This window comes from Colobus angolensis, unplaced genomic scaffold (assembly GCF_000951035.1).
Source record: "Colobus angolensis palliatus isolate OR3802 unplaced genomic scaffold, Cang.pa_1.0 Scaffold201, whole genome shotgun sequence".
NCBI classification, from domain to species: Eukaryota; Metazoa; Chordata; class Mammalia; order Primates; family Cercopithecidae; genus Colobus; species Colobus angolensis.
Genome location: NW_012115167.1, coordinates 218,681 through 235,064, shown reverse-complemented (window position 1 = coordinate 235,064; position 16,384 = coordinate 218,681).

Sequence of the window (16,384 nt, the reverse complement as noted above, 5' to 3'; positions counted from 1 at the left end):
AGGGTACATGTGCACAACGTGCAGGTTTGTTACATATGTATACATGTGCCATGTTGGTGTGCTGCACCCATTAACTCATCATTTACATGAGGTATATCTCTTAAGGTTATCCCTCCCCCCTCCCCCAACCCCACGACAGGCCCCAGTGTGTGATGTTCCCCATCCTGTGTCCAAGTATTTTCATTGTTCAATTCCCACTTATGAATGAGAACATGATGTGTTTGGTTTTCTGTCCTTGTGATAGTTTGCTGAGAATGATGGTATCCAGCTGCATTCATGTCCCTAAAAAAGGACACGAACTCATCCTTTTTTATGGCTGCATAGTATTCCATGGTGTATATGTGCCTCATTTTCTAAATCCAGTCTATCATTGATGGACATTTGGGTTGGTTCCAAGTCTTTGCTATTGTGAATAGTGCCACAATAAATGTACATGTGTATGTGTCTTTATAGCAGCATGATTTAAAATTCTTTGGGTATATACCCAGTAATGGGATGGCTGGGTCAGATGGTATTTCTAGTTCTAGATCCTTGAGGAATCACCACACTGTCTTCCACAATGGTTGAAATACTTTACACTCCCATCAATAGTGTAAAAGTGTTCCTATTTCCCCACATCCTCTCCAGCACCTGTTGTTTCCTGACTTTTTAATGATCACCATTCCAACTGGTGTGAGATGGTATCTCATTGTGGTTTTGATTTGCATTTCTCTGACGGCCAATGATGATGATCATTTTTACTTGTGTCTATTGGCTGCATAAATGTCTTCTTTTGAGAAGTGTCTGTTCATATCCTTTACCCACTTTTTGATGGGGTTCTTTGATTTTTTTCTTGTAAATGTTTAAGTTCTTTGTAGATTCTGGATATTAGCCCTTTGTCAGATGGGTAGATTGTAAAAGGTAGATTGTAAAAATTTTCTCCCATTCTGTAGGTTGCCTGCTCACTCTGATGGTAGTTTCTTCTGCTGTGCAGAAGCTCTTTAGATTAATTAGATCCCATTTGTCAATTTTGGCTTTTGTTGCCATTGCTTTTGGTGTTTTAGTCATGAAGTCCTTGCCCATGCCTATATCCTGAATGGTATTGCCTAGGTTTTCTTCTAGGGTTTTTATGGTTTTAGCTCTAACATTTAAGTCTTTAATCCATCTTGAATTAATTTTTGTATAAGGTGTAAGGAAGGGATCCAGTTTCAGCTTTCTACATATGGCTAGTCAGTTTTCTCAGCACCATTTATTAAATAGGGAATCCTTTCCCCATTTCTTGTTTTTGTTAGATTTGTCAAAGATCAGATGGTTGTAGATGTGTGGTAGTATTTCTGAGGGCTCTGTTCTGTTCCATTGGTCTGTATCCATGTTTTGGTACCAGTACCATGCTGTTTTGGTTACTGTAGCCTTATTGTATAGTTTGAAGTCAGGTAGCATGATGCCTCCAGCTTTGTTCTTTTGGTTTAGGATTGTCTTGGCAATGCGGGCTCTTTTTTGGTTCCATATGAACTTTAAATTAGTTTTTTCCAGTTCTGTGAAGGAAGTCGCTGGTAGCTTGATGGGGATGGCATTGAATCTATAAATTACCTTGGGCAGTATGCTATCCATGAGCATGGAATGTTCTTCCATTTGTTTGTGTCCTCTTTTATTTCACTGAGCAGTGGTTTGTAGTTCTCCTTGAAGAGGTCCTTCACATCCTTGTGAGTTGGATTCCTAGGTATTTTATTCTCTTTCAAGCAATTGTGAATGGGACTTCACTCATGATTTGGCTCTCTGTTTGTCTGTTACTGGTGTATAGGAATGCTTGTGACTTTTGCACATTGATTTTGTATCCTGAGACTTTGCTCAACTTGCTTATCAGCTCAAGGAGATTTTGGGTTGAGACGATGGGGTTTTCTAAATATACAATCATGTCATCTGCAAACAGGAACAATCTGACTTCTGCTTTTCTTAATTGAATACCCTTTATTTCTGTCTCCTGCCTGATCACCCTGGCCAGAAATTCCAACACTATGTTGAATAGGAGTGGTGAGAGAGGGCATCCCTGTCTTGTGCCAGTTTCAAAGGGAATGCTTCCAGTTTTTGCCCATTCAGTATGATATTGACTGTGGGTTTGTCATAAATAGTTCTTCTTATTTTGAGATACATCCCTTCAATACCTAATTTATTGAGAGTTTTTAGCATAAAAGCTGTTGAATTTTGTTGAAGGCCTTTTCTGCCTCTGTTGAGATAATCGTGTGGTTTTTGTCTTTGGTTCTGTTTACATGATGGATTATGCTTATTGATTTGTGTATGTTGAACCAGCTTTGCATTCCAGGGATGAAGCCCGCTTGATCATGGTGGATAAGCTTTTTGATGTGCTGCTGGATTCGGTTTGTCAGTATTTTATTGTGGATTTTTGCATCGATGTTCATCAGAGATATTGGTCTAAAATTCTTTTTGTTGTGTCTCTGCCAGGCTTTGATATTAGGATGATGCTGGCCTCATAAAATGAGTTAAGAAGGATTTCTTCTTTTTCTATTGATTGGAATAGTTTCAGAAGGAATGGTATCAGCTCCTCTTTGTACCTATGGTAGAATTCAGCTGTGAATCCATCTCATCCTGGACTTTTTTTGGTTGGTAGGTTATTAATTATTGCCTCAATTTCAGAGCCTGTTATTGGTCTATTCAGGGATTCAACTTCTTCATGGTTTAGCCTTGGGAGGGTGCATGTGTCCTGGAATTTATCCATTTCTTCCAGATTTTCTAGTTTATTTGCATAGAGGTGTTTATTGTATTCTCTGATGGTAGTTTGTATTTCTGTGGTATTGGTGGTGATATCCTCTTTATCATTTTTTATTGTATCTATTTGATTCTTCTCTGTTTTCTTCTTTATTGGTCTTGCCAGTGGTCTATCAATTTTGTTGATCTTTTGAAAAAACCAGCTCCTGGATTCACTGATTTTTTTGAAGGGTTATTTGTGTGTCTATCTCCTTCGGTTCTGCTCTGATCTTAGTTATTTCTTGCCTTCTGCTAGCTTTTGAATGTGCTTGCTCTTCCTTCTCTAGTTCTTTTCATTGTGATGTTAGGGTGTCAATTTTAGATCTTTCCTGCTTTCTTTTGCAGGTATTTAGTGCTATAAATTTCCCTCTACACACTGCTTTAAATGTGTCCCAGAGATTCTGGTATGTTATGTCTTTGTTCTCATTGGTTTCAAAGAACATCTTTATTTCTGCCTTCATGTTCATTATTCAGGAGCAGGTTGTTCATTTTCCATGTATTTGAGCAATTTTGAGTGAGTTTCTTAATTCTGAGTTCTTGTGTGATTGCACTGGTTTGAGAAACAGTTTGTTATAATTTCTTTTCTTTTACCCTTGCTGAGGAGTGCTTTACTTCCAACTATGTGGTCAGTTTTGGAATAAGTGTGATATGGTGCTGAGAAGAATGTATATTGTGTTGATTTGGAGTGGAGAGTTCTGTAGATGTCTATGAGGTCCCCTTGGTCCAGAGCTGAGTTCAAGTCCTGGATATCCTTGTTAACTTTCTGTCTCATTGATTTGTCTATGTTGACAGTGGGGTGTTAAAGTCTCCCATTATTATTGTGTGGAAGTCTAAGTCTCTTTGTAAGTCTCTAAGGAACTGCTTTATGAATCTGGGTGCTCCTGTATTGGGTGCATATATATATAGGATAGTTAGCTCTTCTTGTTGAATTGATCCCTTTACCATTATGTAATGGCTTTCTTTGTCTCGTTTGATCTTGGATGGTATAAGTCTGTTTTATCAGAGACTAGGATTGCAACCCCTGCTTTTTTTTGTTTTCCATTATCTTGGTAGATCTTTCTCCATCCCTTTATTTCAAGCCTATGTGTGTCTCTGCATGTGAGATGGCTCTCCTGAATACAGCACACTGATGGGTCTTGACCACGTCCAATTTGCCAGTCTGTGTCTTTTAAATGGAGCATTTAGCCCATTTACATTTAAGGTTAATATTTTTATTTGTGAATTTGATCCTGTCATTATGATGTTAACTGGTTATTTTGCTCATTAACTGACGCAGTTTCTTCCTAGCATCGACGGTCTTTATGATTTGACATGTTTTTGTAGTGGCTGGTACTGGTTGTTCCTCTCCATGTTTAGCGCTTCCTTCCAGAGCTCTTGTAAGGCAGGCCTGGTGGTGACAAAATCTGTCAGCATTTGTTTGTCGGTAAAAGATTTTATTTCTCCTTCACTGATGAAGCTTAGTTTGGCTGGATATGAAAGTCTGGGTTCAAAATTCTTTTTAAGAATGTTGAATATTTGCCCCCACTCTCTTCAGGCTTGCAGAATTTCTGCCGAGAGAGCCACTGTTAGTTTGATGGGCTTCCCTTTGTGGGTAACCCAACCTTTCTCTCTGGCTGCCCTTGACATGCTTTCCTTCATTTCAACTTTGGTGAATCTGACAATTATGTGTCTTGGAGTTACTCTTCTCAAGGAGTATCTTCGTGGCATTCTCTGTATTTCCTAAATTTGAATGTTGGCCTGCCTTGCTAGGTTGGGGAAGTTCTCCTGGATGATATCCTGAAAAGTGTTTTCCAACTTGGTTCCATTCTTCCCGTCACTTTCAGGTACACCAATCAGATGTAGATTTTGTCTTTTCACATAGTCCCATATTTCTTGGAGGCTTTGTTCATTTCTTTTTACTCTTTTTTCTCTAAACTTCTCTCTTCATTTCATTCATTTGATCTTCAATCACTGATACCCTTTCTTTCACTTGATTGAATTGGCTACTGAAACTTGTGCATGAGTCATGTAGTTCTCATGCCATGGTTGTCACCTCCATCAGGTCATTTAAGGTCTTCTCTATGCTGTTTATTCTAGTTAGCCATTCATCCAATCTTTTTTCAAGGTTTATAGCTTCTTTGTGATGGGTTTGAACATCTTCCTTTAGCTCAGAGAAGTTTGTTATTACTGATCGTCTGAAGCCTTCTTCTCTCAACTCATCAAAGTCATTCTCCATCCAGCTTTGTTCCATTGCTGGCGAGAAGCGGCGTTCCTCTGGAGGAGAAGAGGCACTCTGATTTTTAGAATTTTCAGCTTCTCTGGTCTGGTTTCTCCCCATCTTTGTGGTTTTATCTACCTTTGTTCTTTGATGATGGTGACATACAGATGGGGTTTTGGTGTGGATGTCCTTTTTGTTTGTTAGTTTTCCTTCTAACAGTCAGGACCCTCAGCTACAGGTCTGTTGGAGTTTGTTGGAGGTCCACTCCAAACCCTTTTTGCCTGGGTATCAGCAGTGGAGGCTGCAGAACAGCAAATATTGCAGAACGGCAAATGTTGCTGCCTGATCCTTCCTCTGGAAGCTTCGTCTCAGAGGGGCACCCCACCTTTTGAGGTGTCAGTCGGCCCCTACTGGGAGGTGCCTCCCAGTTAGGCTACTCAGGGGTCAGTGACCCACTTGAGGAGGCAGTATGTCCATTCTCAAATTTCAAACTCTGTGCTGGGAGAACCACTACTCTCTTCAAAGCTATCAGACAGGGATGTTTAAGTCTGCAGAAGTTTCTGCTGCTTTTTGTTCAGCTATGCCCTGCACCCAGAGGTAGAGTCTACAGAGGCAGGCAGGCCTCCTTGGGCTGTGGTGGGCTCCACCCAGTTCAAGCCTCCAGGCCGCTTTGTTTATCTACTCAAGCCTCAGCAATGGCGGACCCCCACTCCCCCAGCCTAGCTGCCACCTTGCAGTTCAATCTCAGACTGCTGTGCTAGCAGTCAGTGAGGCTCTGTGGGCGTGGGACCCTCCAAGCCAGGTGCAGCATATAATCTCCTGGTGTGTCATTTGCTAAGACTGTCAAAAAAGTGCAATATTAGGGTGGGAGTGTCCTGATTTTCCAAGTACCATCTGTCAGGGCTTCACTTGGCTAGGCAAGGGAATTCCCTATCCCTTACATTTCCTGGGTGAGGCAATGCCCCACCCTGCTTCAGCTCATGCTCTGTAGGCTGCACCCACTGTCTGACAAGCCTTAGTGAGATGAACCTGGTACCTCAGTTGGAAATGCAGAAATCTCCCATCTTCTGCATCACTCAAGCTGGGAGCTGTAGACTGGAGCTGTTCCTATTTGGCCATCTTGGCACCTCCTCCCTTTTTTCTTAAAAGATCCAAATTCAACATCAAAAACCAAAGTTAACTATCCAACTGACAACGTTCTAATATCCAGAATCTATAAGTAACTTAAACAAACCAACAAGCAAACAACAAATAATTCCATTTAAAAATGGCAAAGGAGCTGGGCGTGGTGCCTCATGCCTGTACTCCCAGCACTTTGGTAGGCTGAGAGGGGTGGATCATTTGAAGTTGGGAGTTCAAGACCAGCCTGCCAACATGGTGAAACCCTGTCTCTACTAAATACAAAAAATTAGCCAGATGTGGGGGCAGACACCTGTAATCCCAGTTACTCAGAAGACTGAGGCAGGAGAATCACTTGAACCCAGGAGTCAGAGGCGGCAGCGAGTCAATATTGCACCACTGTACTCCAGCCTGGGTGGCAGAGTGAGACATCACCTCAAAAAAAAAAAAAAAAAAAAGGGCAAAGGACATGAACAGACACTTCTCAGAAAAAGACATACAAGTGGCCAACAAACGTATTTTTAAAATGCTCCACATCCCTAATCATTAGGGAAATGCAAATCAAAATCACAATGAGATACTATCTCACACCCATCAGAATGGCTATTATTAAGAAGTAAAAAAAACAACAGATGCTTGCAAGGCTGTGGAGAAAGGGCAATGCTTATACACTACTGATGGGAATGTAAATTAGTTCAGTCACTGTGGAAAGCAGTTTGGAGATTTCTCAAAGAACTTAAAACAGATAGAATATCATTCAACCCAGCAATCCCATTACTGGGTATATATCCAAAAGAAAAAAAAAAATATTCTACCAAAAAGACATATGCACTTGTATGTTCATTACTGCACTATTCACAATAGCAAAGACATGGAATCGACCTACATGCCCGTTAATGGTGCATTGAATAGGAAAAATGTGGTACATATACACCATGGAATACTACGTAGACATATAAAAAGAATGAAATCATGTCCTTTGGAGCAATGTGGAAGCAGCTGGAGGCCGCTATCCTAAGCAAATTAAAACAGGAACAGAAAACAAAATACCACATATTCTCTATTACAAGTAGGAGCTAAACATTGAGCACTCGAGACCATACACGTGAGAACAATATACAGTGCAAACTATTAGAGGGGGGAGGGAGGAAGAAGAGAATAGGTCAAAAAACTACCCTTTGGGTACTCTGCTCACTACCTGAGTGTAATATAACCATGTAACAAACCTACACATGTACCCCCATTTCTAAAATAAAAGTTGAGGAAAAGTTATCTTCCTTGCATAAAATTGGCTCTTCTTCATTGCTTTATATTCTTAATTATATCTCTATTGTCTCTTAACTCTTAGATTCAGATCTTTAGCCACGTTTGTGTCCTCCCACAGTCACATTAGCCAGGGCTGCAAAATCTTACTCCCTTGGGTCTTTCCATTATTCAAGCTCAACTCTCAGTAGACAAACAATTGAACAGGTGAACTTCCTATCAAACATTTTGTCTGCAGTTTGTCTTCTCTCTAACATAGCCTTCATTATACCTAGATTATATCATACTCAAGTTCAATAGCTTTCATATTTCTCTGATTTATCTCCTCCAAAATCTGTCAATGACCTATTTAACATCTCCTACTACTGTACCACATGAGCCCCCTCTTCCAGCCAGATTTCTCTATTTATTGTGTCTTGAATATACATTTCTTTATTCTTCTCCCACTGCCTGGAATTGTTCTCTTTCCTACAAAGCAGGTGCAAACTTTATATCCAAGAAACAAGCCTTGGTATTATGTTTTAAATCTTGACCATAATTCAGATTCTGGAAAAATGAAAATGCATTAAAAATTTTGTGTCTGTATGTCAACACAGTGTCCACAACCACCAATCCACATTGTTGTAGAGTGTTTCATCAAGTGGTTGCACCAATATCTTTCATCCAGGACACTCTTTACAATGAAACTATGGCATTTCTCTTACCAAAATGTGGAGTCTATTTCTCCTTCCCTTGAATCTGAGTTTGTACTGTGATATGTGTTGGCCAATAAAATTCAGCTGAAGTGACACTGCGTGGTTTCAAAGACTAAGCTTTCAAAATTCCTCGTAATTTCTGTTTTCATGAACTTAGAATGTGTTGCTACCTGTTTGAGTGCTTTTGTAAGACTACCAAGCTATGAGGAAGCTTAAGCAGGCCATCTAGAGTAGATCTTAGATACACTGGCCAATGCCCCAGCTGAACTCAAGCCCCATCCTATCTGCCAGCTAAACAGCAGCAAGGGTGAACCCAGATAAGACCAACAGAAAAACCACTTAGACAACCCACATAATCAGGAGAAATAATAAACCATTGCTTTAAGCTATTGAGGTTTAAAGTGACCTGTTACATAGCAATAATTAAACTCACTATCTACTCCATATATAAATTGTTCCAACTTTCAAAACACTTACTAAAACATTTTTAATATGAATCCTATCAGTCATGCTTTGTATTTGGTTGGTCTGAGCTTAAGTTTCTTATCTAAAACTGTCATCCTACCTTTCCTTTCTAATGAATTTTTGAAGAAGTTAGACCAGTTGTATGTGAGTGTCCCATAGTCTAGATTTGTCTAATTGGTTGTTGATGGGTCATTTATTTTTAATCTCTATCTCTTACATTTCCTATTTCCTATCAAGTCTAAGTTAGAGTTAAAGTATTGATTACACTCAGGTTTGATATTTTCTTGGCAAGATGTCATGTACTTCAAAATGTATCCTATCAGGGAAGTCATAATGTTAGGTTGTCTAACTATTAGTGTGATGTTAAGTGTGATTGCTTGATTAAGTTGGTAACAACCACATGTCTCCACTGTATAGGTATTTTTTTTTGCAATTATCAAGTAATCTGTGAGTTTCTTTGCTAGTTTAGAATGACTTGTTCCCTAATGGCCTGTCTCTTAAATGTATAACATTCATTATTGACCTGTTATCCCTGTAATCAATTACTTCACTAAGGGTTTCAAAATGGTAAATTTCTACTTTAGTTATGCCTTATACATAAGGCTGTTATACATACCAGCTGTTATTCTTCTGGAATGAAGAGTTTTCCCTTATCAAATTGGGCTAAATTACAATAAAAAGTTCAATGTAAATGCTTTATTTCTTCTTTTATTCCATCTGGAACTGAATGCCCTGGCTCCAGTCTATGAATTTTTCTCTTCAGGGAGAGACTTAGTTATCTGCAGTAGTATAATGAGGGCAGAATACAAATTAGAATTACTTCTATCATCACGAATCTCATTGTGGCAAAATCACTGACTTCCTTGAACAAAACAATTCTCAACACCTAAAAGCTTTATCATGTAATTAATTCTTTTGAAAAAATAAACACATTGGGTCTGTTTTCCTGATTTTCATTTGCAAAAGTAATTAGAATAAGTTAGAAACCTGAAACTCAATTTTCCTACTCGTAGATTGTGCTGCAACAATTGCACAACAAATGTATTGTCATTCTTGTGGGTGACTTCCTACTGTGGAGAAAGCTCTCCAGTGGTAAATGTTTGTGCTAAAGATGGTATATCCAGTAATGTGTGTGGCAACAGCCCCCACTGAACCATGAAAATAACCATTGAACTTAAAGAGGATGAATTAAAATTATCTTGTCTGAGAAACTGAAAGAAATAGACAATAAAGAAAAAAGAAGAGATCTCCAGAGACCATCATACTTGCAAACATGCTCATGAGGGGAGTCTCAGAAAAAGATGACAGAGAGAAAACAGAAAGAATACTTGAAGTAATGACCAAAAAACAAAAACAAAAACTTTCTATGCTTGATGAAAAATGTTAATCTACTATTCAAGAAATTCAACAAATTCCCTGTGAGATAAACTCAGAGAACCACACACAAATACATCATAATTAAACCATCAAAGACAAAGAAAGAGCCTTGTAACCAGCAAGAAAGAGGCTAATTAAAAACAACCAATTTCTGATCAGAAACCATGGAGGCCAGAAAGCAGCAAGATGGCATATTCAGTTTGAAAGGAATGTTATGAATAATTGTCAACAAGTTATATAACCTAGATGAAATCAATAAATTTCTTGAAAAGTCACTTATTAGCAAAACTGACTCAAAAAGAAATAGAAAGTCCTAAGAGATGTATAACAAATAAAGGGGTTGCATTAAAAAAAAGAAGAAGAAGAAGAAGAAAAGAAAAGAAAAACGCTTTCCAGAAAAGTCTCAGAATCAGATGGCATTCCTGGTGAGTATTAAAAAAAAAAAAATTAGTACCAATCATCAGATCATTCACAAACTCATTCAAAACATAAAAGAGAAGAGAATACTTTCCAAATGATTTCATGAGGCCATTATTACCCTGATACCAAAAACAAAGATATCACAGGAAAACTACAAACTAATATCACTTGTAGATATACAGGTAAAAATTCTCAACATAACACTAACAAACTAAGTCTATAAACATGTAAGAAGAATTCTACACCATGATGAAGTGGAATTTAGCCCAGGAATGAAAGCTTAGTTCAATATAGGAAAACCAATCAATGTACTTACACCACATTAATGGAATAAATAACAACAATATAATTATACCAATAGATGCAGTAAAAGCATCTGACAAAATCCAACTTCCTTTCATGATAAAAACAGTCACCAAAATAGAAACAAGGTGTTCCTTCAACCTGATTTTTAAAAAATTTAGAAAAACTCACAGCTAACATCTTACTTAATGGTGAAAAACTGCAATCTTTCCCCTAAAATCAGAAAAAAATACAAGGACCTCAACTCTTGCCTCTTCCAGTCAACATTTTGCTGGAGGTTTTATCCAAGCCAATTAGACAAGAAGAAGACATAAAAGGCATCCAGTTTGGAAAGGAAGAAATAAAACTATGTATACTAACAAATGGCATGATCTTATATATTGGAAATATTAAATAATTCACTGAAAAACTATTATAACTAATAAGTGTTGTAGGACGCACGATGAACGTACAAAAATCCATATTTCTATACATAGCAATGAATAAATGAAAATGAAATTGAGAAAACAATTCTATTTACAATGGCATCAACAAATAAAATAGGAATAAATTTAACAAAAGAAGTATAAGATGTGTGTACTGACAACCATAAAATATCACTTAAGGAAATTAAAGAAGAACTTTAATGAAAATTTAATGGAAAGCCATCCCATCTTTGTGCATTGGAAGAGTTAATATAACAGTATTATGTTGAGAATACCCCCCCAAATTTATCTACAGAGTCAACACAATTCTTATCAAAATCCTAGTTGCTTTTTCTTGGCAGAAACTGACAAGTTGATCCTAACATTCATATGGAATTGCAAGGGACCCAGGATAGCCAAAACAACATTGAAAATGAAAAACAAAGTAGAAAAATTCTCAATTTCAAAACTTACAACAAAATTACTATAATCAAGTACGCAGGGTAGAACTCATATAGGATAGGCACAAAGAACAATGAAATACACTACAGAAATAAACCTATACATTTATGGTCAATAGCTTTTGACAAGGATACAAAGATAATTTATTAAGTGAAAGAATATTCTTTTCAATATAGAGGCTTGAGTTAAATGGATACACACACACACACAGACACACACACACACACATACACAAATTGAACCCATACCTCACACCACACACAAAAGTTAGTTTAAAATGGATCATAGACTTAAATGTATATGCTAAAACTATAATAAACTTTTTAACAAAAATGTAGGCTCAAGTCCTCATGACTTTGGATTAGGCAATGGTTCTTAAATATGACATAGAAGCACAAGCAAACAAAACAAAATAGTCAACAAATTAAACATCAAAACTCAAAACATTTGTTTTAAAGGAGACTATAAAGAAAGTGAAAAGACAACCCCCAGAGTGGAAAAAAAAAATTTGCAAAGCATAGTCTGATAAAGGACTAGTATATAGCATATATATAGAACTCTACAATTCAACAACAAAGCCATAAACAAACCAATTTAAAAATGAGCAAAGGACCGGCACAGTGGCACATGCCTGTAATTCCAGCACTTTGGGAGGCCAAGGTGGGCAGATCACCTGAGGTCAGGAGATTGAGACTAGCCCGGCCAACATGGCAAAACCCCATCTCTACTAAAATTACAAAAATTAGGAGGGTGTGGTGGCGGGCACCTGTAATCCCAGCTACTCAAGAGGCTGAGGCAGGAGAACCTGAGAGGCAGAGGCTGCAGTGAGCTGAGACTGGGACATTGCACTCCAGCCTGGGCAACAGAGTGAGAGTCTGTCTCATAAATAAACAAATAAGCAAAGGACTTGAATAGACCTTTCTCCAAAGAAGATAAGCAAATGGCCAAGAAGCACATGAAAAGATGCTTGACATCATTATTAATTCTGGAAATGCAAATTAAAACCACAGTGAGAAAAAACCTCACCCCCACTAGAATGGCTATATTAGAAGGACAATAACAAGTGGTGAGAATGTGGAGAAATTAGAACCCTCATACACTGCTGGTGGAAATGTAAAATGGTATAGATGCTTTATTATAGAAAACAGTTGGAAGCTGCTCAAAAGATTAAATACAGATTACTATATGACCCAATAGTTTCACTCCTACGTAGATACCAAAGATAATATAAAAATTTTCCACACAACTGCTCATTGCAGCCTATTCATAATAGCCAAGAAATGAAAATAAGCCAAATGGCTTATGATTAACCGATAAATATGGCATATCCATACAATGGCCTACCATTCAGCCTTAAAAATGAATAAACTTCTGATACAGTCTATAATATCAATGAATCTTGTAAACATGCTAAGTAAAAGAAATCAGACACCAAAGTCACATATTGTATGATTCCTTTAACATGAAATGTCCAAAATAGGGAAATCCACAGCGACAAAAGTAGATTAGTGGTTCCCAGGGGATGAGGAATGGGAGAATAGGGCTCATTAGTCAGCGTTAATGGGTATCCTGATGAGTGATGAACATGTATACGAATTAGATAGTGGAAATTGTTGTACAACTTTGTGAATATATTAAAAACCACTGAATTGTGCATTTTTAAAAGGTCAATTTATGGTACACGATTATAACTCAATTTTTCAAAATGAAAATATCCTCGTAAGGTCAGTGTTAGTATTATCTTTTTTAAAAAATGAAAAAAACATCTTGTAAGGTCAGTGTTAGTATAATCTAGTGTAAGTGAGTTGCACAGCTGGTTAGCTTAGATTTTGTGACTCCAAAGTATGTGTGCTTTACATTGTAAGACAATATATGTGCATATATATGCATATGTGTAGGTAAGTATCCTTATTTTTATATCTAAATATGTATGTATGTTTCCCAGAGGAGAGATACATCATTGCATTCATTCCCATTTTATTAATAGCCATTTATTGAATTTACTCTGTGCCAAGTACTGAGGACACAGAAAAAAATAAAAAGTGACCCATGCCCTCAATGTGAATTACTTTAGTATATTAACTATGAATGAAACAATGGAAGAAAGTATACTCTAGGTCATTAAATGAGCTCACCCTTCCCAAATGAGAACAACCAACTCAGATGCTTGCTGCTATCATAGGACTTTTTTGTTCCTGATCTATACTCCTTTTAACACTTTATTCCCCCAACTGCATTATCTTGCTTGGTCCTGCTGTGGATTCTCCCTCTGACCCTCTGGAAAGAGTATCTGCCCTTGATCTCCCCGTATCACCCAGGTATCATGAATGGCTTCAGCCCAGTTTCTCAACTGCAACACCACTGACATTTTGGACCAGATAATTGTGGGAGCTGTTCTGTGCACTTAGGAGGCTCAGTTTCATTTCTGCCTCTACTTGCTAAGCAGCAGTGACACCGTCTGCAGTTATGACAATCAAAATATCTCCAGACATTGCATCTGTCTCCTGGGGAGTAAATCACTCCTGGTTAAGAATCACTTAGCCTGACATTTTTACTCTAAGATTCTTCTTGGCCTGAACTGCTTGCTTGGGAGGCTGTCCCTCCTAAACCATACCTCTCTAAATCAATCCCCAACGACAGTGTACACCCACTGCAGCACCAGGCTGCATGTGAAGGGGTATGTTAAATTCCTTGAAATCTTGTTTTTAGTACTCTTCTTCAACAGCATCCAATTAGCTCTATTTAGCCACCATAATCTAGGGTATGTCTCTTTATAAAAACCCCTTTCTACTCTCAGAGAAATGCCCCTGATGGATTATTTAGTTTCTGGATCCAAATATGTCAACACTGAGTTGCTGTGAAGAGGAAGTAGGACAGGTCAGGGAGGGCTTCTGATCATCAGATGTTCTGGTTGCTTCAGTCCTGATTCCTCCTTCCTTCACCTTTTATACATGCTCTATTTACCAGGCAGCACTGAACTGAGGCAGCTGCCTCAGCTGGAAAGAATGAAATTGGGCAGGAGCAAGCCTCTATCGGGCCCTGACTTAAGATGTTCTGGGCCAAAATCTGAAATGCAAGTAGGAGCTTTTAACCTAACAGGGGAAGGATAGATGTAAAGAAAAGACCAGAGAAAAATGTCTACAAAGGGAGTCATTCCCAATGAACAGTACCATTCAAGAACTTTCCTGTTAGGAGAGGCAGCCTATTCAAAATAACTCAGAGGACAAAAAAAATCTACTGTTGCTGTCTGTGGGAGGCAAATTCTTACCAAAATTATGAAATGGGTTGTATTGGAGCTTTCTTTGACAGAAATCCTACTCACCTAGCTTGGGAGGAAAAGGAACTGAATAGTTTCATCACTGGGAAAACCAATGCCTAAGGGTGGACTGGTTCAAGCATAGCAGAATCATCAGGTCTCTCCTTTACTCTCTGTCCTCTTACCTTGCTGTTTGTTTCATTAGCAGGTACACTCTTTCTTTGTAGTGATAGTCAGTCATCACCAGCATCTTATTTTAAATTTATTTTTTTTTAATTTGTGGGGCACAAGTGTAATTTTGTTATATGTTTATATTGTGTAATGGTTAAGTTGGTGCCTCACCCAAATAACATGCATTGTACCCATTAAATAATTTCTTGTCATTCATCCCCCCTCTCAGCCCCTCACCCTTCTGAGTCTCCAGTGTCTATTATTCCATAATCTATGTCCATACGTACACATTATTTCACTCCCACTTCTAAATGAGAACATGCAGTATTTGTCTGTCTATGTGAGTTGTTTCACTTAAGATAATGGCCTCAAATTCCATCCATGTTGCTGCAAAAGACATGATTTCCTTCTTTTATATGGCTGAATAGTATTCCATTGTGCATATGTAACATATATACCCCATTTCCTTTATTCATGTATCAATGAATACTTACAATACAATGATTACATATCTTTGCTATTGTGAATTTTCATTATTTATATCAGCCCCAAGAAAGGACTCTGATAAGTCCTACTTGCATTACAACTGTACCTGTGGACCCATCACAGCATCAGGAGTCAAGAGTGAAGACAGGCCCACTACTGTCTGATTCTGGATGCCAGAAGAGGGGAAGGGCTGCTGGGATGGTAAAAGCCACAGAGGTCTTCTGGACAGTGAGGTTACTTTAGAGCTTTGCACTACTTTTCTCTACCCTGCTCCCTCTAGGCATTTATTATCTTCTCACTACTTATCCACTGTCCAGCACTCCTCTCTGCTCTCTTTGGATTTATAGCTACCTATTTCCTTCTGCTCCAACTTTAACTGTATCCTTCAACCCCTCTGCCTCCCTATTAAGGATGAAATGCACAAATTGGGAGCCTGTGACAGAAATGTTTGGAGCCTCCTTGGGTGAAAAACTAAAAGGATAAGGATAGAGTGTATCAGGGTGAAATATGTAGGCAGTTGCCTTGCCTCGCTGAGTGTGTACTGACTCAGCTCACTCTAGCAAAAGATGAGATTTTATTTAGTCATGTGCCACATAAGGATATTTCAGTCAATGACCACACGTACGACAGTGATGTCATAAGATTACAATGGAGCTGAAAAATTCCTGTTGTCTAGTGACACTGTAGCTGCCCTAACATTGTAGCACAATACATTATTCACTGTGGTAATGCTGGTGTAAACAGACCTACTGCACTGCCAGTCATATACAAGTATAGCATATATATGTATAGCATACAACGGTAGTGATAACAAATGACTATATGACTGGTTTATATATTAACTAGGCCATACTTTTTATTGTTATTTTAGAGTATACTCCTTCTTACTAAAATAATAAGAATAAAGTTAGCTATAAAACAGCCTCAGGTAGATCCTTCAGGAAGTTTTCCAGAAGAAGGCATTATTATAGGCTGTTATCACAGGGTGTTACTGCTCCTGAAGCCCTTCCACTGGGACAAGATG